At 39.5% G+C, this 25,671-nt stretch overlaps 21 non-coding genes across 21 annotated transcripts; all 21 read right to left on the bottom strand.

Moving 5' to 3' along the window:
• Positions 1-222: 222 nt before the first annotated feature.
• On the bottom strand, positions 223-341 carry LOC140028885 (5S ribosomal RNA). Its single transcript, XR_011832790.1, has one exon. It is a non-coding gene; the product is annotated as a 5S ribosomal RNA (ribosomal RNA).
• A 1,114-nt stretch (positions 342-1,455) lies between these two features.
• Positions 1,456-1,574, bottom strand: LOC140028883 (5S ribosomal RNA). The gene has a single exon (XR_011832788.1). It is a non-coding gene; the product is annotated as a 5S ribosomal RNA (ribosomal RNA).
• Positions 1,575-2,699: 1,125 nt separating this feature from the next.
• Positions 2,700-2,818, bottom strand: LOC140028882 (5S ribosomal RNA). Its single transcript, XR_011832787.1, has one exon. It is a non-coding gene; the product is annotated as a 5S ribosomal RNA (ribosomal RNA).
• Positions 2,819-3,943: 1,125 nt separating this feature from the next.
• On the bottom strand, positions 3,944-4,062 carry LOC140028881 (5S ribosomal RNA). The gene has a single exon (XR_011832786.1). It is a non-coding gene; the product is annotated as a 5S ribosomal RNA (ribosomal RNA).
• Positions 4,063-5,176: 1,114 nt separating this feature from the next.
• On the bottom strand, positions 5,177-5,295 carry LOC140028880 (5S ribosomal RNA). The gene has a single exon (XR_011832785.1). It is a non-coding gene; the product is annotated as a 5S ribosomal RNA (ribosomal RNA).
• A 1,125-nt stretch (positions 5,296-6,420) lies between these two features.
• On the bottom strand, positions 6,421-6,539 carry LOC140028879 (5S ribosomal RNA). The gene has a single exon (XR_011832784.1). It is a non-coding gene; the product is annotated as a 5S ribosomal RNA (ribosomal RNA).
• A 1,125-nt stretch (positions 6,540-7,664) lies between these two features.
• Positions 7,665-7,783, bottom strand: LOC140028878 (5S ribosomal RNA). Its single transcript, XR_011832783.1, has one exon. It is a non-coding gene; the product is annotated as a 5S ribosomal RNA (ribosomal RNA).
• Positions 7,784-8,908: 1,125 nt separating this feature from the next.
• On the bottom strand, positions 8,909-9,027 carry LOC140028877 (5S ribosomal RNA). Its single transcript, XR_011832782.1, has one exon. It is a non-coding gene; the product is annotated as a 5S ribosomal RNA (ribosomal RNA).
• A 1,125-nt stretch (positions 9,028-10,152) lies between these two features.
• Positions 10,153-10,271, bottom strand: LOC140028876 (5S ribosomal RNA). The gene has a single exon (XR_011832781.1). It is a non-coding gene; the product is annotated as a 5S ribosomal RNA (ribosomal RNA).
• A 1,123-nt stretch (positions 10,272-11,394) lies between these two features.
• Positions 11,395-11,513, bottom strand: LOC140030912 (5S ribosomal RNA). The gene has a single exon (XR_011834831.1). It is a non-coding gene; the product is annotated as a 5S ribosomal RNA (ribosomal RNA).
• A 1,122-nt stretch (positions 11,514-12,635) lies between these two features.
• Positions 12,636-12,754, bottom strand: LOC140028875 (5S ribosomal RNA). The gene has a single exon (XR_011832780.1). It is a non-coding gene; the product is annotated as a 5S ribosomal RNA (ribosomal RNA).
• A 1,125-nt stretch (positions 12,755-13,879) lies between these two features.
• On the bottom strand, positions 13,880-13,998 carry LOC140028874 (5S ribosomal RNA). Its single transcript, XR_011832779.1, has one exon. It is a non-coding gene; the product is annotated as a 5S ribosomal RNA (ribosomal RNA).
• Positions 13,999-15,121: 1,123 nt separating this feature from the next.
• On the bottom strand, positions 15,122-15,240 carry LOC140030911 (5S ribosomal RNA). Its single transcript, XR_011834830.1, has one exon. It is a non-coding gene; the product is annotated as a 5S ribosomal RNA (ribosomal RNA).
• A 1,125-nt stretch (positions 15,241-16,365) lies between these two features.
• On the bottom strand, positions 16,366-16,484 carry LOC140028872 (5S ribosomal RNA). Its single transcript, XR_011832777.1, has one exon. It is a non-coding gene; the product is annotated as a 5S ribosomal RNA (ribosomal RNA).
• A 1,124-nt stretch (positions 16,485-17,608) lies between these two features.
• Positions 17,609-17,727, bottom strand: LOC140028871 (5S ribosomal RNA). Its single transcript, XR_011832776.1, has one exon. It is a non-coding gene; the product is annotated as a 5S ribosomal RNA (ribosomal RNA).
• Positions 17,728-18,850: 1,123 nt separating this feature from the next.
• Positions 18,851-18,969, bottom strand: LOC140028870 (5S ribosomal RNA). Its single transcript, XR_011832775.1, has one exon. It is a non-coding gene; the product is annotated as a 5S ribosomal RNA (ribosomal RNA).
• A 1,125-nt stretch (positions 18,970-20,094) lies between these two features.
• LOC140028869 (5S ribosomal RNA) lies at positions 20,095-20,213 on the bottom strand. The gene has a single exon (XR_011832774.1). It is a non-coding gene; the product is annotated as a 5S ribosomal RNA (ribosomal RNA).
• A 1,123-nt stretch (positions 20,214-21,336) lies between these two features.
• On the bottom strand, positions 21,337-21,455 carry LOC140030910 (5S ribosomal RNA). Its single transcript, XR_011834829.1, has one exon. It is a non-coding gene; the product is annotated as a 5S ribosomal RNA (ribosomal RNA).
• A 1,125-nt stretch (positions 21,456-22,580) lies between these two features.
• LOC140031437 (5S ribosomal RNA) lies at positions 22,581-22,699 on the bottom strand. The gene has a single exon (XR_011835358.1). It is a non-coding gene; the product is annotated as a 5S ribosomal RNA (ribosomal RNA).
• A 1,114-nt stretch (positions 22,700-23,813) lies between these two features.
• Positions 23,814-23,932, bottom strand: LOC140030836 (5S ribosomal RNA). Its single transcript, XR_011834755.1, has one exon. It is a non-coding gene; the product is annotated as a 5S ribosomal RNA (ribosomal RNA).
• Positions 23,933-25,057: 1,125 nt separating this feature from the next.
• Positions 25,058-25,176, bottom strand: LOC140028868 (5S ribosomal RNA). The gene has a single exon (XR_011832773.1). It is a non-coding gene; the product is annotated as a 5S ribosomal RNA (ribosomal RNA).
• Between the last annotated feature and the right edge of the window lie 495 nt (positions 25,177-25,671).

Below are 25,671 nucleotides of genomic sequence, written 5' to 3'. Positions count from 1 at the left end.
CGAAAATTGCCACCCCTAGTTGCGGTGATACATTTGCGCCGACAAATTTGAGCGACGATCCGGGCTTTGATCGAGCCGTACCGTTCCTGATTTGTCTCGCGCCTTCAGATCCTCCTTCACGCTTCGACAAGAAGCAAAATATTAAGCAATCGTTCCGACGGAGCTAAATTACTACAGGATAAAGAACGAATAGGAAATTTGGATTTCGAAACAAAAAAGAGAGGGGTGCAACACGAGGACTTCCCAGGGGGTCACCCATCCTAGTACTACTCTCGCCCAAGCACGCTTAACTTCGGAGTTCTGATGGGATCCGGTGCATTAGTGCTGGTATGATCGCACCCGCCATGTTCCTTTCGCTTTATTCTTTTAAACTACCCCGTCCTGCGAAGCAGTGTGGCTTTTCTAGACCGAAATTCATTTTAAGCGTCAATTCAAGCATTTTCCTCTTATCCTTTTATTTATTTACTTTATATTTTTTTTTGTTATTGATTTGCACCCTGTTTTTTTCCCTCATCCCGCAACTCTAAATTATCATGAAATCAATCCTTCACGCTTGCAGTTAGGGGTGGCAATTCGGGTCCAAATCAGGTTGGCGGGTCGGGTTCGGGTCAACAGACCCGCCAGAAAATCTGTTGACCCGAACCCCGACCCGCCAACCCGTGACGGGTCAGGTATGCTGACCCGAACCCGAAAATTTCAGGTTTACGGGGCGGCGGGTCGACCCGAAATGACCCGAAACTTAATTTTAATTTATTAATTTATCACTGTAATTTCTAATAAAATCAATTTCTCACAAAACTAATTACATAATCAAGTAATAAAAATTTAAATAAATGATTCCAAATCAAATCTAAAATAAATTAAACACCGTAAAAGTGTTTTATCCCAAGCAAAATATAAAATAAATTAAAACAATACAAAAGTGAAAAATAATATAATATATTATTTGTCCAAGTATAATAATTTCAACTTCACACAAATTAAATAAATTCGTTTAGGATTAAGTAATTAATGCCTTTGAAAAAAAGAATAACTTAGTTTAGTTAGATAAAATTATTTTTATGTTTATTAAATTATTTTTAATTCGTAAACGGGTCATATCAGGTCACCACGGGTTGACCCGAAATCGACCGGTTTTCTTTTCGGGTTCATTGGGTCCAACCCGAATTCCCGAAACCTCAACCCAAACCCATTAATTTCGTGTTAGGTTCGTGTCGTGTTTTCAGGTCGTGTCGAAAATTGCCACCCCTAGTTGCGGTGATACATTTGCGCCGACAAATTTGAGCGACGATCCGGGCTTTGATCGAGCCGTACCGTTCCTGATTTGTCTCGCGCCTTCAGATCCTCCTTCACGCTTCGACAAGAAGCAAAATATTAAGCAATCGTTCCGACGGAGCTAAATTACTACAGGATAAAGAACGAATAGGAAATTTGGATTTCGAAACAAAAAAGAGAGGGGTGCAACACGAGGACTTCCCAGGGGGTCACCCATCCTAGTACTACTCTCGCCCAAGCACGCTTAACTTCGGAGTTCTGATGGGATCCGGTGCATTAGTGCTGGTATGATCGCACCCGCCATGTTCCTTTCGCGTTATTCTTTTAAACTACCCCGTCCTGCGAAGCAGTGTGGCTTTTCTAGACCGAAATTCATTTTAAACGTCAATTCAAGCATTTTCCTCTTATCCTTTTATTTATTTACTTTATATTTTTTTTTGTTATTGATTTGCACCCTGTTTTTTTCCCTCATCCCGCAACTCTAAATTATCATGAAATCAATCCTTCACGCTTGCAGTTAGGGGTGGCAATTCGGGTCCAAATCAGGTTGGCGGGTCGGGTTCGGGTCAACAGACCCGCCAGAAAATCTGTTGACCCGAACCCCGACCCGCCAACCCGTGACGGGTCAGGTATGCTGACCCGAACCCGAAAATTTCAGGTTTACGGGGCGGCGGGTCGACCCGAAATGACCCGAAACTTAATTTTAATTTATTAATTTATCACTGTAATTTCTAATAAAATCAATTTCTCACAAAACTAATTACATAATCAAGTAATAAAAATTTAAATAAATGATTCCAAATCAAATCTAAAATAAATTAAACACCGTAAAAGTGTTTTATCCCAAGCAAAATATAAAATAAATTAAAACAATACAAAAGTGAAAAATAATATAATATATTATTTGTCCAAGTATAATAATTTCAACTTCACACAAATTAAATAAATTCGTTTAGGATTAAGTAATTAATGCCTTTGAAAAAAAGAATAACTTAGTTTAGTTAGATAAAATTATTTTTATGTTTATTAAATTATTTTTAATTCGTAAACGGGTCATATCAGGTCACCACGGGTTGACCCGAAATCGACCGGTTTTCTTTTCGGGTTCATCGGGTCCAACCCGATTCTGACCCGAATTCCCGAAACCTCAACCCAAACCCATTAATTTCGTGTTAGCTTCGTGTCGTGTTTTCAGGTCGTGTCGAAAATTGCCACCCCTAGTTGCGGTGATACATTTGCGCCGACAAATTTGAGCGACGATCCGGGCTTTGATCGAGCCGTACCGTTCCTGATTTGTCTCGCGCCTTCAGATCCTCCTTCACGCTTCGACAAGAAGCAAAATATTAAGCAATCGTTCCGACGGAGCTAAATTACTACAGGATAAAGAACGAATAGGAAATTTGGATTTCGAAACAAAAAAGAGAGGGGTGCAACACGAGGACTTCCCAGGGGGTCACCCATCCTAGTACTACTCTCGCCCAAGCACGCTTAACTTCGGAGTTCTGATGGGATCCGGTGCATTAGTGCTGGTATGATCGCACCCGCCATGTTCCTTTCGCTTTATTCTTTTAAACTACCCCGTCCTGCGAAGCAGTGTGGCTTTTCTAGACCGAAATTCATTTTAAGCGTCAATTCAAGCATTTTCCTCTTATCCTTTTATTTATTTACTTTATATATTTTTTTGTTATTGATTTGCACCCTGTTTTTTTCCCTCATCCCGCAACTCTAAATTATCATGAAATCAATCCTTCACGCTTGCAGTTAGGGGTGGCAATTCGGGTCCAAATCAGGTTGGCGGGTCGGGTTCGGGTCAACAGACCCGCCAGAAAATCTGTTGACCCGAACCCCGACCCGCCAACCCGTGACGGGTCAGGTATGCTGACCCGAACCCGAAAATTTCAGGTTTACGGGGCGGCGGGTCGACCCGAAATGACCCGAAACTTAATTTTAATTTATTAATTTATCACTGTAATTTCTAATAAAATCAATTTCTCACAAAACTAATTACATAATCAAGTAATAAAAATTTAAATAAATGATTCCAAATCAAATCTAAAATAAATTAAACACCGTAAAAGTGTTTTATCCCAAGCAAAATATAAAATAAATTAAAACAATACAAAAGTGAAAAATAATATAATATATTATTTGTCCAAGTATAATAATTTCAACTTCACACAAATTAAATAAATTCGTTTAGGATTAAGTAATTAATGCCTTTGAAAAAAAGAATAACTTAGTTTAGTTAGATAAAATTATTTTTATGTTTATTAAATTATTTTTAATTCGTAAACGGGTCATATCAGGTCACCACGGGTTGACCCGAAATCGACCGGTTTTCTTTTCGGGTTCATCGGGTCCAACCCGATTCTGACCCGAATTCCCGAAACCTCAACCCAAACCCATTAATTTCGTGTTAGGTTCGTGTCGTGTTTTCAGGTCGTGTCGAAAATTGCCACCCCTAGTTGCGGTGATACATTTGCGCCGACAAATTTGAGCGACGATCCGGGCTTTGATCGAGGCGTACCGTTCCTGATTTGTCTCGCGCCTTCAGATCCTCCTTCACGCTTCGACAAGAAGCAAAATATTAAGCAATCGTTCCGACGGAGCTAAATTACTACAGGATAAAGAACGAATAGGAAATTTGGATTTCGAAACAAAAAAGAGAGGGGTGCAACACGAGGACTTCCCAGGGGGTCACCCATCCTAGTACTACTCTCGCCCAAGCACGCTTAACTTCGGAGTTCTGATGGGATCCGGTGCATTAGTGCTGGTATGATCGCACCCGCCATGTTCCTTTCGCGTTATTCTTTTAAACTACCCCGTCCTGCGAAGCAGTGTGGCTTTTCTAGACCGAAATTCATTTTAAGCGTCAATTCAAGCATTTTCCTCTTATCCTTTTATTTATTTACTTTATATTTTTTTTTGTTATTGATTTGCACCCTGTTTTTTTCCCTCATCCCGCAACTCTAAATTATCATGAAATCAATCCTTCACGCTTGCAGTTAGGGGTGGCAATTCGGGTCCAAATCAGGTTGGCGGGTCGGGTTCGGGTCAACAGACCCGCCAGAAAATCTGTTGACCCGAACCCCGACCCGCCAACCCGTGACGGGTCAGGTATGCTGACCCGAACCCGAAAATTTCAGGTTTACGGGGCGGCGGGTCGACCCGAAATGACCCGAAACTTAATTTTAATTTATTAATTTATCACTGTAATTTCTAATAAAATCAATTTCTCACAAAACTAATTACATAATCAAGTAATAAAAATTTAAATAAATGATTCCAAATCAAATCTAAAATAAATTAAACACCGTAAAAGTGTTTTATCCCAAGCAAAATATAAAATAAATTAAAACAATACAAAAGTGAAAAATAATATAATATATTATTTGTCCAAGTATAATAATTTCAACTTCACACAAATTAAATAAATTCGTTTAGGATTAAGTAATTAATGCCTTTGAAAAAAAGAATAACTTAGTTTAGTTAGATAAAATTATTTTTATGTTTATTAAATTATTTTTAATTCGTAAACGGGTCATATCAGGTCACCACGGGTTGACCCGAAATCGACCGGTTTTCTTTTCGGGTTCATTGGGTCCAACCCGAATTCCCGAAACCTCAACCCAAACCCATTAATTTCGTGTTAGGTTCGTGTCGTGTTTTCAGGTCGTGTCGAAAATTGCCACCCCTAGTTGCGGTGATACATTTGCGCCGACAAATTTGAGCGACGATCCGGGCTTTGATCGAGCCGTACCGTTCCTGATTTGTCTCGCGCCTTCAGATCCTCCTTCACGCTTCGACAAGAAGCAAAATATTAAGCAATCGTTCCGACGGAGCTAAATTACTACAGGATAAAGAACGAATAGGAAATTTGGATTTCGAAACAAAAAAGAGAGGGGTGCAACACGAGGACTTCCCAGGGGGTCACCCATCCTAGTACTACTCTCGCCCAAGCACGCTTAACTTCGGAGTTCTGATGGGATCCGGTGCATTAGTGCTGGTATGATCGCACCCGCCATGTTCCTTTCGCGTTATTCTTTTAAACTACCCCGTCCTGCGAAGCAGTGTGGCTTTTCTAGACCGAAATTCATTTTAAACGTCAATTCAAGCATTTTCCTCTTATCCTTTTATTTATTTACTTTATATTTTTTTTTGTTATTGATTTGCACCCTGTTTTTTTCCCTCATCCCGCAACTCTAAATTATCATGAAATCAATCCTTCACGCTTGCAGTTAGGGGTGGCAATTCGGGTCCAAATCAGGTTGGCGGGTCGGGTTCGGGTCAACAGACCCGCCAGAAAATCTGTTGACCCGAACCCCGACCCGCCAACCCGTGACGGGTCAGGTATGCTGACCCGAACCCGAAAATTTCAGGTTTACGGGGCGGCGGGTCGACCCGAAATGACCCGAAACTTAATTTTAATTTATTAATTTATCACTGTAATTTCTAATAAAATCAATTTCTCACAAAACTAATTACATAATCAAGTAATAAAAATTTAAATAAATGATTCCAAATCAAATCTAAAATAAATTAAACACCGTAAAAGTGTTTTATCCCAAGCAAAATATAAAATAAATTAAAACAATACAAAAGTGAAAAATAATATAATATATTATTTGTCCAAGTATAATAATTTCAACTTCACACAAATTAAATAAATTCGTTTAGGATTAAGTAATTAATGCCTTTGAAAAAAAGAATAACTTAGTTTAGTTAGATAAAATTATTTTTATGTTTATTAAATTATTTTTAATTCGTAAACGGGTCATATCAGGTCACCACGGGTTGACCCGAAATCGACCGGTTTTCTTTTCGGGTTCATCGGGTCCAACCCGATTCTGACCCGAATTCCCGAAACCTCAACCCAAACCCATTAATTTCGTGTTAGCTTCGTGTCGTGTTTTCAGGTCGTGTCGAAAATTGCCACCCCTAGTTGCGGTGATACATTTGCGCCGACAAATTTGAGCGACGATCCGGGCTTTGATCGAGCCGTACCGTTCCTGATTTGTCTCGCGCCTTCAGATCCTCCTTCACGCTTCGACAAGAAGCAAAATATTAAGCAATCGTTCCGACGGAGCTAAATTACTACAGGATAAAGAACGAATAGGAAATTTGGATTTCGAAACAAAAAAGAGAGGGGTGCAACACGAGGACTTCCCAGGGGGTCACCCATCCTAGTACTACTCTCGCCCAAGCACGCTTAACTTCGGAGTTCTGATGGGATCCGGTGCATTAGTGCTGGTATGATCGCACCCGCCATGTTCCTTTCGCTTTATTCTTTTAAACTACCCCGTCCTGCGAAGCAGTGTGGCTTTTCTAGACCGAAATTCATTTTAAGCGTCAATTCAAGCATTTTCCTCTTATCCTTTTATTTATTTACTTTATATTTTTTTTTGTTATTGATTTGCACCCTGTTTTTTTCCCTCATCCCGCAACTCTAAATTATCATTAAATCAATCCTTCACGCTTGCAGTTAGGGGTGGCAATTCGGGTCCAAATCAGGTTGGCGGGTCGGGTTCGGGTCAACAGACCCGCCAGAAAATCTGTTGACCCGAACCCCGACCCGCCAACCCGTGACGGGTCAGGTATGCTGACCCGAACCCGAAAATTTCAGGTTTACGGGGCGGCGGGTCGACCCGAAATGACCCGAAACTTAATTTTAATTTATTAATTTATCACTGTAATTTCTAATAAAATCAATTTCTCACAAAACTAATTACATAATCAAGTAATAAAAATTTAAATAAATGATTCCAAATCAAATCTAAAATAAATTAAACACCGTAAAAGTGTTTTATCCCAAGCAAAATATAAAATAAATTAAAACAATACAAAAGTGAAAAATAATATAATATATTATTTGTCCAAGTATAATAATTTCAACTTCACACAAATTAAATAAATTCGTTTAGGATTAAGTAATTAATGCCTTTGAAAAAAAGAATAACTTAGTTTAGTTAGATAAAATTATTTTTATGTTTATTAAATTATTTTTAATTCGTAAACGGGTCATATCAGGTCACCACGGGTTGACCCGAAATCGACCGGTTTTCTTTTCGGGTTCATCGGGTCCAACCCGATTCTGACCCGAATTCCCGAAACCTCAACCCAAACCCATTAATTTCGTGTTAGCTTCGTGTCGTGTTTTCAGGTCGTGTCGAAAATTGCCACCCCTAGTTGCGGTGATACATTTGCGCCGACAAATTTGAGCGACGATCCGGGCTTTGATCGAGCCGTACCGTTCCTGATTTGTCTCGCGCCTTCAGATCCTCCTTCACGCTTCGACAAGAAGCAAAATATTAAGCAATCGTTCCGACGGAGCTAAATTACTACAGGATAAAGAACGAATAGGAAATTTGGATTTCGAAACAAAAAAGAGAGGGGTGCAACACGAGGACTTCCCAGGGGGTCACCCATCCTAGTACTACTCTCGCCCAAGCACGCTTAACTTCGGAGTTCTGATGGGATCCGGTGCATTAGTGCTGGTATGATCGCACCCGCCATGTTCCTTTCGCGTTATTCTTTTAAACTACCCCGTCCTGCGAAGCAGTGTGGCTTTTCTAGACCGAAATTCATTTTAAGCGTCAATTCAAGCATTTTCCTCTTATCCTTTTATTTATTTACTTTATATATTTTTTTGTTATTGATTTGCACCCTGTTTTTTTCCCTCATCCCGCAACTCTAAATTATCATGAAATCAATCCTTCACGCTTGCAGTTAGGGGTGGCAATTCGGGTCCAAATCAGGTTGGCGGGTCGGGTTCGGGTCAACAGACCCGCCAGAAAATCTGTTGACCCGAACCCCGACCCGCCAACCCGTGACGGGTCAGGTATGCTGACCCGAACCCGAAAATTTCAGGTTTACGGGGCGGCGGGTCGACCCGAAATGACCCGAAACTTAATTTTAATTTATTAATTTATCACTGTAATTTCTAATAAAATCAATTTCTCACAAAACTAATTACATAATCAAGTAATAAAAATTTAAATAAATGATTCCAAATCAAATCTAAAATAAATTAAACACCGTAAAAGTGTTTTATCCCAAGCAAAATATAAAATAAATTAAAACAATACAAAAGTGAAAAATAATATAATATATTATTTGTCCAAGTATAATAATTTCAACTTCACACAAATTAAATAAATTCGTTTAGGATTAAGTAATTAATGCCTTTGAAAAAAAGAATAACTTAGTTTAGTTAGATAAAATTATTTTTATGTTTATTAAATTATTTTTAATTCGTAAACGGGTCATATCAGGTCACCACGGGTTGACCCGAAATCGACCGGTTTTCTTTTCGGGTTCATCGGGTCCAACCCGATTCTGACCCGAATTCCCGAAACCTCAACCCAAACCCATTAATTTCGTGTTAGGTTCGTGTCGTGTTTTCAGGTCGTGTCGAAAATTGCCACCCCTAGTTGCGGTGATACATTTGCGCCGACAAATTTGAGCGACGATCCGGGCTTTGATCGAGGCGTACCGTTCCTGATTTGTCTCGCGCCTTCAGATCCTCCTTCACGCTTCGACAAGAAGCAAAATATTAAGCAATCGTTCCGACGGAGCTAAATTACTACAGGATAAAGAACGAATAGGAAATTTGGATTTCGAAACAAAAAAGAGAGGGGTGCAACACGAGGACTTCCCAGGGGGTCACCCATCCTAGTACTACTCTCGCCCAAGCACGCTTAACTTCGGAGTTCTGATGGGATCCGGTGCATTAGTGCTGGTATGATCGCACCCGCCATGTTCCTTTCGCGTTATTCTTTTAAACTACCCCGTCCTGCGAAGCAGTGTGGCTTTTCTAGACCGAAATTCATTTTAAGCGTCAATTCAAGCATTTTCCTCTTATCCTTTTATTTATTTACTTTATATTTTTTTTTGTTATTGATTTGCACCCTGTTTTTTTCCCTCATCCCGCAACTCTAAATTATCATGAAATCAATCCTTCACGCTTGCAGTTAGGGGTGGCAATTCGGGTCCAAATCAGGTTGGCGGGTCGGGTTCGGGTCAACAGACCCGCCAGAAAATCTGTTGACCCGAACCCCGACCCGCCAACCCGTGACGGGTCAGGTATGCTGACCCGAACCCGAAAATTTCAGGTTTACGGGGCGGCGGGTCGACCCGAAATGACCCGAAACTTAATTTTAATTTATTAATTTATCACTGTAATTTCTAATAAAATCAATTTCTCACAAAACTAATTACATAATCAAGTAATAAAAATTTAAATAAATGATTCCAAATCAAATCTAAAATAAATTAAACACCGTAAAAGTGTTTTATCCCAAGCAAAATATAAAATAAATTAAAACAATACAAAAGTGAAAAATAATATAATATATTATTTGTCCAAGTATAATAATTTCAACTTCACACAAATTAAATAAATTCGTTTAGGATTAAGTAATTAATGCCTTTGAAAAAAAGAATAACTTAGTTTAGTTAGATAAAATTATTTTTATGTTTATTAAATTATTTTTAATTCGTAAACGGGTCATATCAGGTCACCACGGGTTGACCCGAAATCGACCGGTTTTCTTTTCGGGTTCATCGGGTCCAACCCGATTCTGACCCGAATTCCCGAAACCTCAACCCAAACCCATTAATTTCGTGTTAGGTTCGTGTCGTGTTTTCAGGTCGTGTCGAAAATTGCCACCCCTAGTTGCGGTGATACATTTGCGCCGACAAATTTGAGCGACGATCCGGGCTTTGATCGAGCCGTACCGTTCCTGATTTGTCTCGCGCCTTCAGATCCTCCTTCACGCTTCGACAAGAAGCAAACTATTAAGCAATCGTTCCGACGGAGCTAAATTACTACAGGATAAAGAACGAATAGGAAATTTGGATTTCGAAACAAAAAAGAGAGGGGTGCAACACGAGGACTTCCCAGGGGGTCACCCATCCTAGTACTACTCTCGCCCAAGCACGCTTAACTTCGGAGTTCTGATGGGATCCGGTGCATTAGTGCTGGTATGATCGCACCCGCCATGTTCCTTTCGCTTTATTCTTTTAAACTACCCCGTCCTGCGAAGCAGTGTGGCTTTTCTAGACCGAAATTCATTTTAAGCGTCAATTCAAGCATTTTCCTCTTATCCTTTTATTTATTTACTTTATATTTTTTTTTGTTATTGATTTGCACCCTGTTTTTTTCCCTCATCCCGCAACTCTAAATTATCATGAAATCAATCCTTCACGCTTGCAGTTAGGGGTGGCAATTCGGGTCCAAATCAGGTTGGCGGGTCGGGTTCGGGTCAACAGACCCGCCAGAAAATCTGTTGACCCGAACCCCGACCCGCCAACCCGTGACGGGTCAGGTATGCTGACCCGAACCCGAAAATTTCAGGTTTACGGGGCGGCGGGTCGACCCGAAATGACCCGAAACTTAATTTTAATTTATTAATTTATCACTGTAATTTCTAATAAAATCAATTTCTCACAAAACTAATTACATAATCAAGTAATAAAAATTTAAATAAATGATTCCAAATCAAATCTAAAATAAATTAAACACCGTAAAAGTGTTTTATCCCAAGCAAAATATAAAATAAATTAAAACAATACAAAAGTGAAAAATAATATAATATATTATTTGTCCAAGTATAATAATTTCAACTTCACACAAATTAAATAAATTCGTTTAGGATTAAGTAATTAATGCCTTTGAAAAAAAGAATAACTTAGTTTAGTTAGATAAATTATTTTTATGTTTATTAAATTATTTTTAATTCGTAAACGGGTCATATCGGGTCATATCAGGTCACCACGGGTTGACCCGAAATCGACCGGTTTTCTTTTCGGGTTCATCGGGTCCAACCCGAATTCCCGAAACCTCAACCCAAACCCATTAATTTCGTGTTAGTTTCGTGTCGTGTTTTCAGGTCGTGTCGAAAATTGCCACCCCTAGTTGCGGTGATACATTTGCGCCGACAAATTTGAGCGACGATCCGGGCTTTGATCGAGCCGTACCGTTCCTGATTTGTCTCGCGCCTTCAGATCCTCCTTCACGCTTCGACAAGAAGCAAAATATTAAGCAATCGTTCCGACGGAGCTAAATTACTACAGGATAAAGAACGAATAGGAAATTTGGATTTCGAAACAAAAAAGAAAGGGGTGCAACACGAGGACTTCCCAGGGGGTCACCCATCCTAGTACTACTCTCGCCCAAGCACGCTTAACTTCGGAGTTCTGATGGGATCCAGTGCATTAATGCTGGTATGATCGCACCCGCCATGTTCCTTTCGCTTTATTCTTTTAAACTACCCCGTCCTGCGAAGCAGTGTGGCTTTTCTAGACCGAAATTCATTTTAAGCGTCAATTCAAGCATTTTCCTCTTATCCTTTTATTTATTTACTTTATATTTTTTTTTGTTATTGATTTGCACCCTGTTTTTTTCCCTCATCCCGCAACTCTAAATTATCATGAAATCAATCCTTCACGCTTGCAGTTAGGGGTGGCAATTCGGGTCCAAATCAGGTTGGCGGGTCGGGTTCGGGTCAACAGACCCGCCAGAAAATCTGTTGACCCGAACCCCGACCCGCCAACCCGTGACGGGTCAGGTATGCTGACCCGAACCCGAAAATTTCAGGTTTACGGGGCGGCGGGTCGACCCGAAATGACCCGAAACTTAATTTTAATTTATTAATTTATCACTGTAATTTCTAATAAAATCAATTTCTCACAAAACTAATTACATAATCAAGTAATAAAAATTTAAATAAATGATTCCAAATCAAATCTAAAATAAATTAAACACCGTAAAAGTGTTTTATCCCAAGCAAAATATAAAATAAATTAAAACAATACAAAAGTGAAAAATAATATAATATATTATTTGTCCAAGTATAATAATTTCAACTTCACACAAATTAAATAAATTCGTTTAGGATTAAGTAATTAATGCCTTTGAAAAAAAGAATAACTTAGTTTAGTTAGATAAAATTATTTTTATGTTTATTAAATTATTTTTAATTCGTAAACGGGTCATATCGGGTCATATCAGGTCACCACGGGTTGACCCGAAATCGACCGGTTTTCTTTTCGGGTTCATCGGGTCCAACCCGATTCTGACCCGAATTCCCGAAACCTCAACCCAAACCCATTAATTTCGTGTTAGGTTCGTGTCGTGTCGAAAATTGCCACCCCTAGTTGCGGTGATACATTTGCGCCGACAAATTTGAGCGACGATCCGGGCTTTGATCGAGCCGTACCGTTCCTGATTTGTCTCGCGCCTTCAGATCCTCCTTCACGCTTCGACAAGAAGCAAAATATTAAGCAATCGTTCCGACGGAGCTAAATTACTACAGGATAAAGAACGAATAGGAAATTTGGATTTCGAAACAAAAAAGAGAGGGGTGCAACACGAGGACTTCCCAGGGGGTCACCCATCCTAGTACTACTCTCGCCCAAGCACGCTTAACTTCGGAGTTCTGATGGGATCCGGTGCATTAGTGCTGGTATGATCGCACCCGCCATGTTCCTTTCGCGTTATTCTTTTAAACTACCCCGTCCTGCGAAGCAGTGTGGCTTTTCTAGACCGAAATTCATTTTAAGCGTCAATTCAAGCATTTTCCTCTTATCCTTTTATTTATTTACTTTATATTTTTTTTTGTTATTGATTTGCACCCTGTTTTTTTCCCTCATCCCGCAACTCTAAATTATCATGAAATCAATCCTTCACGCTTGCAGTTAGGGGTGGCAATTCGGGTCCAAATCAGGTTGGCGGGTCGGGTTCGGGTCAACAGACCCGCCAGAAAATCTGTTGACCCGAACCCCGACCCGCCAACCCGTGACGGGTCAGGTATGCTGACCCGAACCCGAAAATTTCAGGTTTACGGGGCGGCGGGTCGACCCGAAATGACCCGAAACTTAATTTTAATTTATTAATTTATCACTGTAATTTCTAATAAAATCAATTTCTCACAAAACTAATTACATAATCAAGTAATAAAAATTTAAATAAATGATTCCAAATCAAATCTAAAATAAATTAAACACCGTAAAAGTGTTTTATCCCAAGCAAAATATAAAATAAATTAAAACAATACAAAAGTGAAAAATAATATAATATATTATTTGTCCAAGTATAATAATTTCAACTTCACACAAATTAAATAAATTCGTTTAGGATTAAGTAATTAATGCCTTTGAAAAAAAGAATAACTTAGTTTAGTTAGATAAAATTATTTTTATGTTTATTAAATTATTTTTAATTCGTAAACGGGTCATATCAGGTCACCACGGGTTGACCCGAAATCGACCGGTTTTCTTTTCGGGTTCATCGGGTCCAACCCGATTCTGACCCGAATTCCCGAAACCTCAACCCAAACCCATTAATTTCGTGTTAGGTTCGTGTCGTGTTTTCAGGTCGTGTCGAAAATTGCCACCCCTAGTTGCGGTGATACATTTGCGCCGACAAATTTGAGCGACGATCCGGGCTTTGATCGAGCCGTACCGTTCCTGATTTGTCTCGCGCCTTCAGATCCTCCTTCACGCTTCGACAAGAAGCAAACTATTAAGCAATCGTTCCGACGGAGCTAAATTACTACAGGATAAAGAACGAATAGGAAATTTGGATTTCGAAACAAAAAAGAGAGGGGTGCAACACGAGGACTTCCCAGGGGGTCACCCATCCTAGTACTACTCTCGCCCAAGCACGCTTAACTTCGGAGTTCTGATGGGATCCGGTGCATTAGTGCTGGTATGATCGCACCCGCCATGTTCCTTTCGCTTTATTCTTTTAAACTACCCCGTCCTGCGAAGCAGTGTGGCTTTTCTAGACCGAAATTCATTTTAAGCGTCAATTCAAGCATTTTCCTCTTATCCTTTTATTTATTTACTTTATATTTTTTTTTGTTATTGATTTGCACCCTGTTTTTTTCCCTCATCCCGCAACTCTAAATTATCATGAAATCAATCCTTCACGCTTGCAGTTAGGGGTGGCAATTCGGGTCCAAATCAGGTTGGCGGGTCGGGTTCGGGTCAACAGACCCGCCAGAAAATCTGTTGACCCGAACCCCGACCCGCCAACCCGTGACGGGTCAGGTATGCTGACCCGAACCCGAAAATTTCAGGTTTACGGGGCGGCGGGTCGACCCGAAATGACCCGAAACTTAATTTTAATTTATTAATTTATCACTGTAATTTCTAATAAAATCAATTTCTCACAAAACTAATTACATAATCAAGTAATAAAAATTTAAATAAATGATTCCAAATCAAATCTAAAATAAATTAAACACCGTAAAAGTGTTTTATCCCAAGCAAAATATAAAATAAATTAAAACAATACAAAAGTGAAAAATAATATAATATATTATTTGTCCAAGTATAATAATTTCAACTTCACACAAATTAAATAAATTCGTTTAGGATTAAGTAATTAATGCCTTTGAAAAAAAGAATAACTTAGTTTAGTTAGATAAATTATTTTTATGTTTATTAAATTATTTTTAATTCGTAAACGGGTCATATCGGGTCATATCAGGTCACCACGGGTTGACCCGAAATCGACCGGTTTTCTTTTCGGGTTCATCGGGTCCAACCCGAATTCCCGAAACCTCAACCCAAACCCATTAATTTCGTGTTAGTTTCGTGTCGTGTTTTCAGGTCGTGTCGAAAATTGCCACCCCTAGTTGCGGTGATACATTTGCGCCGACAAATTTGAGCGACGATCCGGGCTTTGATCGAGCCGTACCGTTCCTGATTTGTCTCGCGCCTTCAGATCCTCCTTCACGCTTCGACAAGAAGCAAAATATTAAGCAATCGTTCCGACGGAGCTAAATTACTACAGGATAAAGAACGAATAGGAAATTTGGATTTCGAAACAAAAAAGAAAGGGGTGCAACACGAGGACTTCCCAGGGGGTCACCCATCCTAGTACTACTCTCGCCCAAGCACGCTTAACTTCGGAGTTCTGATGGGATCCAGTGCATTAATGCTGGTATGATCGCACCCGCCATGTTCCTTTCGCTTTATTCTTTTAAACTACCCCGTCCTGCGAAGCAGTGTGGCTTTTCTAGACCGAAATTCATTTTAAGCGTCAATTCAAGCATTTTCCTCTTATCCTTTTATTTATTTACTTTATATTTTTTTTTGTTATTGATTTGCACCCTGTTTTTTTCCCTCATCCCGCAACTCTAAATTATCATGAAATCAATCCTTCACGCTTGCAGTTAGGGGTGGCAATTCGGGTCCAAATCAGGTTGGCGGGTCGGGTTCGGGTCAACAGACCCGCCAGAAAATCTGTTGACCCGAACCCCGACCCGCCAACCCGTGACGGGTCAGGTATGCTGACCCGAACCCGAAAATTTCAGGTTTACGGGGCGGCGGGTCGACCCGAAATGACCCGAAACTTAATTTTAATTTATTAATTTATCACTGTAATTTCTAATAAAATCAATTTCTCACAAAACTAATTACATAATCAAGTAATAAAAATTTAAATAAATGATTCCAAATCAAATCTAAAATAAATTAAACACCGTAAAAGTGTTTTATCCCAAGCAAAATATAAAATAAATTAAAACAATACAAAAGTGAAAAATAATATAATATATTATTTGTCCAAGTATAATAATTTCAACTTCACACAAATTAAATAAATTCGTTTAGGATTAAGTAATTAATGCCTTTGAAAAAAAGAATAACTTAGTTTAGTTAGATAAAATTATTTTTATGTTTATTAAATTATTTTTAATTCGTAAACGGGTCATATCAGGTCACCACGGGTTGACCCGAAATCGACCGGTTTTCTTTTCGGGTTCATCGGGTCCAACCCGATTCTGACCCGAATTCCCGAAACCTCAACCCAAACCCATTAATTTCGTGTTAGGTTCGTGTCGTGTTTTCAGGTCGTGTCGAAAATTGCCACCCCTAGTTGCGGTGATACATTTGCGCCGACAAATTTGAGCGACGATCCGGGCTTTGATCGAGCCGTACCGTTCCTGATTTGTCTCGCGCCTTCAGATCCTCCTTCACGCTTCGACAAGAAGCAAAATATTAAGCAATCGTTCCGACGGAGCTAAATTACTACAGGATAAAGAACGAATAGGAAATTTGGATTTCGAAACAAAAAAGAGAGGGGTGCAACACGAGGACTTCCCAGGGGGTCACCCATCCTAGTACTACTCTCGCCCAAGCACGCTTAACTTCGGAGTTCTGATGGGATCCGGTGCATTAGTGCTGGTATGATCGCACCCGCCATGTTCCTTTCGCTTTATTCTTTTAAACTACCCCGTCCTGCGAAGCAGTGTGGCTTTTCTAGACCGAAATTCATTTTAAGCGTCAATTCAAGCATTTTCCTCTTATCCTTTTATTTATTTACTTTATATTTTTTTTTGTTATTGATTTGCACCCTGTTTTTTTCCCTCATCCCGCAACTCTAAATTATCATGAAATCAATCCTTCACGCTTGCAGTTAGGGGTGGCAATTCGGGTCCAAATCAGGTTGGCGGGTCGGGTTCGGGTCAACAGACCCGCCAGAAAATCTGTTGACCCGAACCCCGACCCGCCAACCCGTGACGGGTCAGGTATGCTGACCCGAACCCGAAAATTTCAGGTTTACGGGGCGGCGGGTCGACCCGAAATGACCCGAAACTTAATTTTAATTTATTAATTTATCACTGTAATTTCTGATAAAATCAATTTCTCACAAAACTAATTACATAATCAAGTAATAAAAATTTAAATAAATGATTCCAAATCAAATCTAAAATAAATTAAACACCGTAAAAGTGTTTTATCCCAAGCAAAATATAAAATAAATTAAAACAATACAAAAGTGAAAAATAATATAATATATTATTTGTCCAAGTATAATAATTTCAACTTCACACAAATTAAATAAATTCGTTTAGGATTAAGTAATTAATGCCTTTGAAAAAAAGAATAACTTAGTTTAGTTAGATAAAATTATTTTTATGTTTATTAAATTATTTTTAATTCGTAAACGGGTCATATTGGGTCATATCAGGTCACCACGGGTTGACCCGAAATCGACCGGTTTTCTTTTCGGGTTCATTGGGTCCAACCCGAATTCCCGAAACCTCAACCCAAACCCATTAATTTCGTGTTAGGTTCGTGTCGTGTTTTCAGGTCGTGTCGAAAATTGCCACCCCTAGTTGCGGTGATACATTTGCGCCGACAAATTTGAGCGACGATCCGGGCTTTGATCGAGCCGTACCGTTCCTGATTTGTCTCGCGCCTTCAGATCCTCCTTCACGCTTCGACAAGAAGCAAAATATTAAGCAATCGTTCCGACGGAGCTAAATTACTACAGGATAAAGAACGAATAGGAAATTTGGATTTCGAAACAAAAAAGAGAGGGGTGCAACACGAGGACTTCCCAGGGGGTCACCCATCCTAGTACTACTCTCGCCCAAGCACGCTTAACTTCGGAGTTCTGATGGGATCCGGTGCATTAGTGCTGGTATGATCGCACCCGCCATGTTCCTTTCGCTTTATTCTTTTAAACTACCCCGTCCTGCGAAGCAGTGTGGCTTTTCTAGACCGAAATTCATTTTAAGCGTCAATTCAAGCATTTTCCTCTTATCCTTTTATTTATTTACTTTATATTTTTTTTTGTTATTGATTTGCACCCTGTTTTTTTCCCTCATCCCGCAACTCTAAATTATCATGAAATCAATCCTTCACGCTTGCAGTTAGGGGTGGCAATTCGGGTCCAAATCAGGTTGGCGGGTCGGGTTCGGGTCAACAGACCCGCCAGAAAATCTGTTGACCCGAACCCCGACCCGCCAACCCGTGACGGGTCAGGTATGCTGACCCGAACCCGAAAATTTCAGGTTTACGGGGCGGCGGGTCGACCCGAAATGACCCGAAACTTAATTTTAATTTATTAATTTATCACTGTAATTTCTAATAAAATCAATTTCTCACAAAACTAATTACATAATCAAGTAATAAAAATTTAAATAAATGATTCCAAATCAAATCTAAAATAAATTAAACACCGTAAAAGTGTTTTATCCCAAGCAAAATATAAAATAAATTAAAACAATACAAAAGTGAAAAATAATATAATATATTATTTGTCCAAGTATAATAATTTCAACTTCACACAAATTAAATAAATTCGTTTAGGATTAAGTAATTAATGCCTTTGAAAAAAAGAATAACTTAGTTTAGTTAGATAAATTATTTTTATGTTTATTAAATTATTTTTAATTCGTAAACGGGTCATATCGGGTCATATCAGGTCACCACGGGTTGACCCGAAATCGACCGGTTTTCTTTTCGGGTTCATCGGGTCCAACCCGAATTCCCGAAACCTCAACCCAAACCCATTAATTTCGTGTTAGGTTCGTGTCGTGTTTTCAGGTCGTGTCGAAAATTGCCACCCCTAGTTGCGGTGATACATTTGCGCCGACAAATTTGAGCGACGATCCGGGCTTTGATCGAGCCGTACCGTTCCTGATTTGTCTCGCGCCTTCAGATCCTCCTTCACGCTTCGACAAGAAGCAAAATATTAAGCAATCGTTCCGACGGAGCTAAATTACTACAGGATAAAGAACGAATAGGAAATTTGGATTTCGAAACAAAAAAGAGAGGGGTGCAACACGAGGACTTCCCAGGGGGTCACCCATCCTAGTACTACTCTCGCCCAAGCACGCTTAACTTCGGAGTTCTGATGGGATCCGGTGCATTAGTGCTGGTATGATCGCACCCGCCATGTTCCTTTCGCTTTATTCTTTTAAACTACCCCGTCCTGCGAAGCAGTGTGGCTTTTCTAGACCGAAATTCATTTTAAGCGTCAATTCAAGCATTTTCCTCTTATCCTTTTATTTATTTACTTTATATTTTTTTTTGTTATTGATTTGCACCCTGTTTTTTTCCCTCATCCCGCAACTCTAAATTATCATGAAATCAATCCTTCACGCTTGCAGTTAGGGGTGGCAATTCGGGTCCAAATCAGGTTGGCGGGTCGGGTTCGGGTCAACAGACCCGCCAGAAAATCTGTTGACCCGAACCCCGACCCGCCAACCCGTGACGGGTCAGGTATGCTGACCCGAACCCGAAAATTTCAGGTTTACGGGGCGGCGGGTCGACCCGAAATGACCCGAAACTTAATTTTAATTTATTAATTTATCACTGTAATTTCTAATAAAATCAATTTCTCACAAAACTAATTACATAATCAAGTAATAAAAATTTAAATAAATGATTCCAAATCAAATCTAAAATAAATTAAACACCGTAAAAGTGTTTTATCCCAAGCAAAATATAAAATAAATTAAAACAATACAAAAGTGAAAAATAATATAATATATTATTTGTCCAAGTATAATAATTTCAACTTCACACAAATTAAATAAATTCGTTTAGGATTAAGTAATTAATGCCTTTGAAAAAAAGAATAACTTAGTTTAGTTAGATAAAATTATTTTTATGTTTATTAAATTATTTTTAATTCGTAAACGGGTCATATCAGGTCACCACGGGTTGACCCGAAATCGACCGGTTTTCTTTTCGGGTTCATCGGGTCCAACCCGATTCTGACCCGAATTCCCGAAACCTCAACCCAAACCCATTAATTTCGTGTTAGGTTCGTGTCGTGTTTTCAGGTCGTGTCGAAAATTGCCACCCCTAGTTGCGGTGATACATTTGCGCCGACAAATTTGAGCGACGATCCGGGCTTTGATCGAGCCGTACCGTTCCTGATTTGTCTCGCGCCTTCAGATCCTCCTTCACGCTTCGACAAGAAGCAAACTATTAAGCAATCGTTCCGACGGAGCTAAATTACTACAGGATAAAGAACGAATAGGAAATTTGGATTTCGAAACAAAAAAGAGAGGGGTGCAACACGAGGACTTCCCAGGGGGTCACCCATCCTAGTACTACTCTCGCCCAAGCACGCTTAACTTCGGAGTTCTGATGGGATCCGGTGCATTAGTGCTGGTATGATCGCACCCGCCATGTTCCTTTCGCTTTATTCTTTTAAACTACCCCGTCCTGCGAAGCAGTGTGGCTTTTCTAGACCGAAATTCATTTTAAGCGTCAATTCAAGCATTTTCCTCTTATCCTTTTATTTATTTACTTTATATTTTTTTTTGTTATTGATTTGCACCCTGTTTTTTTCCCTCATCCCGCAACTCTAAATTATCATGAAATCAATCCTTCACGCTTGCAGTTAGGGGTGGCAATTCGGGTCCAAATCAGGTTGGCGGGTCGGGTTCGGGTCAACAGACCCGCCAGAAAATCTGTTGACCCGAACCCCGACCCGCCAACCCGTGACGGGTCAGGTATGCTGACCCGAACCCGAAAATTTCAGGTTTACGGGGCGGCGGGTCGACCCGAAATGACCCGAAACTTAATTTTAATTTATTAATTTATCACTGTAATTTCTAATAAAATCAATTTCTCACAAAACTAATTACATAATCAAGTAATAAAAATTTAAATAAATGGTTCCAAATCAAATCTAAAATAAATTAAACACCGTAAAAGTGTTTTATCCCAAGCAAAATATAAAATAAATTAAAACAATACAAAAGTGAAAAATAATATAATATATTATTTGTCCAAGTATAATAATTTCAACTTCACACAAATTAAATAAATTCGTTTAGGATTAAGTAATTAATGCCTTTGAAAAAAAGAATAACTTAGTTTAGTTAGATAAATTATTTTTATGTTTATTAAATTATTTTTAATTCGTAAACGGGTCATATCGGGTCATATCAGGTCACCACGGGTTGACCCGAAATCGACCGGTTTTCTTTTCGGGTTCATCGGGTCCAACCCGAATTCCCGAAACCTCAACCCAAACCCATTAATTTCGTGTTAGGTTCGTGTCGTGTTTTCAGGTCGTGTCGAAAATTGCCACCCCTAGTTGCGGTGATACATTTGCGCCGACAAATTTGAGCGACGATCCGGGCTTTGATCGAGCCGTACCGTTCCTGATTTGTCTCGCGCCTTCAGATCCTCCTTCACGCTTCGACAAGAAGCAAAATATTAAGCAATCGTTCCGACGGAGCTAAATTACTACAGGATAAAGAACGAATAGGAAATTTGGATTTCGAAACAAAAAAGAAAGGGGTGCAACACGAGGACTTCCCAGGGGGTCACCCATCCTAGTACTACTCTCGCCCAAGCACGCTTAACTTCGGAGTTCTGATGGGATCCAGTGCATTAATGCTGGTATGATCGCACCCGCCATGTTCCTTTCGCTTTATTCTTTTAAACTACCCCGTCCTGCGAAGCAGTGTGGCTTTTCTAGACCGAAATTCATTTTAAGCGTCAATTCAAGCATTTTCCTCTTATCCTTTTATTTATTTACTTTATATTTTTTTTTGTTATTGATTTGCACCCTGTTTTTTTCCCTCATCCCGCAACTCTAAATTATCATGAAATCAATCCTTCACGCTTGCAGTTAGGGGTGGCAATTCGGGTCCAAATCAGGTTGGCGGGTCGGGTTCGGGTCAACAGACCCGCCAGAAAATCTGTTGACCCGAACCCCGACCCGCCAACCCGTGACGGGTCAGGTATGCTGACCCGAACCCGAAAATTTCAGGTTTACGGGGCGGCGGGTCGACCCGAAATGACCCGAAACTTAATTTTAATTTATTAATTTATCACTGTAATTTCTAATAAAATCAATTTCTCACAAAACTAATTACATAATCAAGTAATAAAAATTTAAATAAATGATTCCAAATCAAATCTAAAATAAATTAAACACCGTAAAAGTGTTTTATCCCAAGCAAAATATAAAATAAATTAAAACAATACAAAAGTGAAAAATAATATAATATATTATTTGTCCAAGTATAATAATTTCAACTTCACACAAATTAAATAAATTCGTTTAGGATTAAGTAATTAATGCCTTTGAAAAAAAGAATAACTTAGTTTAGTTAGATAAAATTATTTTTATGTTTATTAAATTATTTTTAATTCGTAAACGGGTCATATCAGGTCACCACGGGTTGACCCGAAATCGACCGGTTTTCTTTTCGGGTTCATCGGGTCCAACCCGATTCTGACCCGAATTCCCGAAACCTCAACCCAAACCCATTAATTTCGTGTTAGGTTCGTGTCGTGTTTTCAGGTCGTGTCGAAAATTGCCACCCCTAGTTGCGGTGATACATTTGCGCCGACAAATTTGAGCGACGATCCGGGCTTTGATCGAGCCGTACCGTTCCTGATTTGTCTCGCGCCTTCAGATCCTCTTTCACGCTTCGACAAGAAGCAAAATATTAAGCAATCGTTCCGACGGAGCTAAATTACTACAGGATAAAGAACGAATAGGAAATTTGGATTTCGAAACAAAAAAGAAAAGGGTGCAACACGAGGACTTCCCAGGGGGTCACCCATCCTAGTACTACTCTCGACCAAGCACGCTTAACTTCGGAGTTCTGATGGGATCCGGTGCATTAATGCTGGTATGATCGCACCCGCCATGTTCCTTTCGCTTTATTCTTTTAAACTACCCCGTCCTGCGAAGCAGTGTTGCTTTTCTAGTCCGAAATTCATTTTAAGCGTCAATTCAAGCATTTTCCTCTTATCCTTTTATTTATTTACTTTATATTTTTTTTTGTTATTGATTTGCACCCTGTTTTTTTCCCTCATCCCGCAACTCTAAATTATCATGAAATCAATCCTTCACGCTTGCAGTTAGGGGTGGCAATTCGGGTCCAAATCAGGTTGGCGGGTCGGGTTCGGGTCAACAGACCCGCCAGAAAATCTGTTGACCCGAACCCCGACCCGCCAACCCGTGACGGGTCAGGTATGCTGACCCGAACCCGAAAATTTCAGGTTTACGGGGCGGCGGGTCGACCCGAAATGACCCGAAACTTAATTTTAATTTATTACTTTATCACTGTAATTTCTAATAAAATCAATTTCTCACAAAACTAATTACATAATCAAGTAATAAAAATTTAAATAAATGATTCCAAATCAAATCTAAAATAAATTAAACACCGTAAAAGTGTTTTATCCCAAGCAAAATATAAAATAAATTAAAACAATACAAAAGTGAAAAATAATATAATATATTATTTGTCCAAGTATAATAATTTCAACTTCACACAAATTAAATAAATTCGTTTAGGATTAAGTAATTAATGCCTTTGAAAAAAAGAATAACTTAGTTTAGTTAGATAAAATTATTTTTATGTTTATTAAATTATTTTTAATTCGTAAACGGGTCATATCAGGTCACCACGGGTTGACCCGAAATCGACCGGTTTTCTTTTCGGGTTCATCGGGTCCAACCCGAATTCCCGAAACCTCAACCCAAACCTATTAATTTCGTGTTAGGTTCGTGTCGTGTTTTCAGGTCGTGTCGAAAATTGCCACCCCTAGTTGAGGTGATACATTTGCGCCGACAAATTTGAGCGACGATCCGGGCTTTGATCGAGCCGTACCGTTCCTGATTTGTCTCGCGCCTTCAGATCCTCCTTCACGCTTCAACAAGAAGCAAAATATTAAGCAATCGTTCCGACGGAGCTAAATTACTACGGGATAAAGAACGAATAGGAAATTTGGATTTCGAAACAAAAAAGAGAGGGGTGCAACACGAGGACTTCCCAGGGGGTCACCCATCCTAGTACTACTCTCGCCCAAGCACGCTTAACTTCGGAATTCTGATGGGATCCGGTGCATTAGTGCTGGTATGATCGCACCCGCCATGTTCCTTTCGCTTTATTCTTTTAAACTACCCCGTCCTGCGAAGCAGTGTGGCTTTTCTAGACCGAAATTCATTTTAAGCGTCAATTCAAGCATTTTCCTCTTATCCTTTTATTTATTTACTTTATATTTTTTTTTGTTATTGATTTGCACCCTGTTTTTTTCCCTCATCCCGCAACTCTAAATTATCATGAAATCAATCCTTCACGCTTGCAGTTAGGGGTGGCAATTCGGGTCCAAATCAGGTTGGCGGGTCGGGTTCGGGTCAACAGACCCGCCAGAAAATCTGTTGACCCGAACCCCGACCCGCCAACCCGTGACGGGTCAGGTATGCTGACCCGAACCCGAAAATTTCAGGTTTACGGGGCGGCGGGTCGACCCGAAATGACCCGAAACTTAATTTTAATTTATTAATTTATCACTGTAATTTCTAATAAAATCAATTTCTCACAAAACTAATTACATAATCAAGTAATAAAAATTTAAATAAATGATTCCAAATCAAATCTAAAATAAATTAAACACCGTAAAAGTGTTTTATCCCAAGCAAAATATAAAATAAATTAAAACAATACAAAAGTGAAAAATAATATAATATATTATTTGTCCAAGTATAATAATTTCAACTTCACACAAATTAAATAAATTCGTTTAGGATTAAGTAATTAATGCCTTTGAAAAAAAGAATAACTTAGTTTAGTTAGATAAAATTATTTTTATGTTTATTAAATTATTTTTAATTCGTAAACGGGTCATATCAGGTCACCACGGGTTGACCCGAAATCGACCGGTTTTCTTTTCGGGTTCATCGGGTCCAACCCGATTCTGACCCGAATTCCCGAAACCTCAACCCAAACCCATTAATTTCGTGTTAGGTTCGTGTCGTGTTTTCAGGTCGTGTCGAAAATTGCCACCCCTAGTTGCGGTGATACATTTGCGCCGACAAATTTGAGCGACGATCCGGGCTTTGATCGAGCCGTACCGTTCCTGATTTGTCTCGCGCCTTCAGATCCTCCTTCACGCTTCGACAAGAAGCAAACTATTAAGCAATCGTTCCGACGGAGCTAAATTACTACAGGATAAAGAACGAATAGGAAATTTGGATTTCGAAACAAAAAAGAGAGGGGTGCAACACGAGGACTTCCCAGGGGGTCACCCATCCTAGTACTACTCTCGCCCAAGCACGCTTAACTTCGGAGTTCTGATGGGATCCGGTGCATTAGTGCTGGTATGATCGCACCCGCCATGTTCCTTTCGCTTTATTCTTTTAAACTACCCCGTCCTGCGAAGCAGTGTGGCTTTTCTAGACCGAAATTCATTTTAAGCGTCAATTCAAGCATTTTCCTCTTATCCTTTTATTTATTTACTTTATATTTTTTTTTGTTATTGATTTGCACCCTGTTTTTTTCCCTCATCCCGCAACTCTAAATTATCATGAAATCAATCCTTCACGCTTGCAGTTAGGGGTGGCAATTCGGGTCCAAATCAGGTTGGCGGGTCGGGTTCGGGTCAACAGACCCGCCAGAAAATCTGTTGACCCGAACCCCGACCCGCCAACCCGTGACGGGTCAGGTATGCTGACCCGAACCCGAAAATTTCAGGTTTACGGGGCGGCGGGTCGACCCGAAATGACCCGAAACTTAATTTTAATTTATTAATTTATCACTGTAATTTCTAATAAAATCAATTTCTCACAAAACTAATTACATAATCAAGTAATAAAAATTTAAATAAATG

Source organism: Coffea arabica, chromosome 11e (assembly GCF_036785885.1).
Source record: "Coffea arabica cultivar ET-39 chromosome 11e, Coffea Arabica ET-39 HiFi, whole genome shotgun sequence".
NCBI lineage: Eukaryota > Viridiplantae > Streptophyta > Magnoliopsida > Gentianales > Rubiaceae > Coffea > Coffea arabica.
This window is presented reverse-complemented; position numbering and strand designations above follow the sequence as displayed.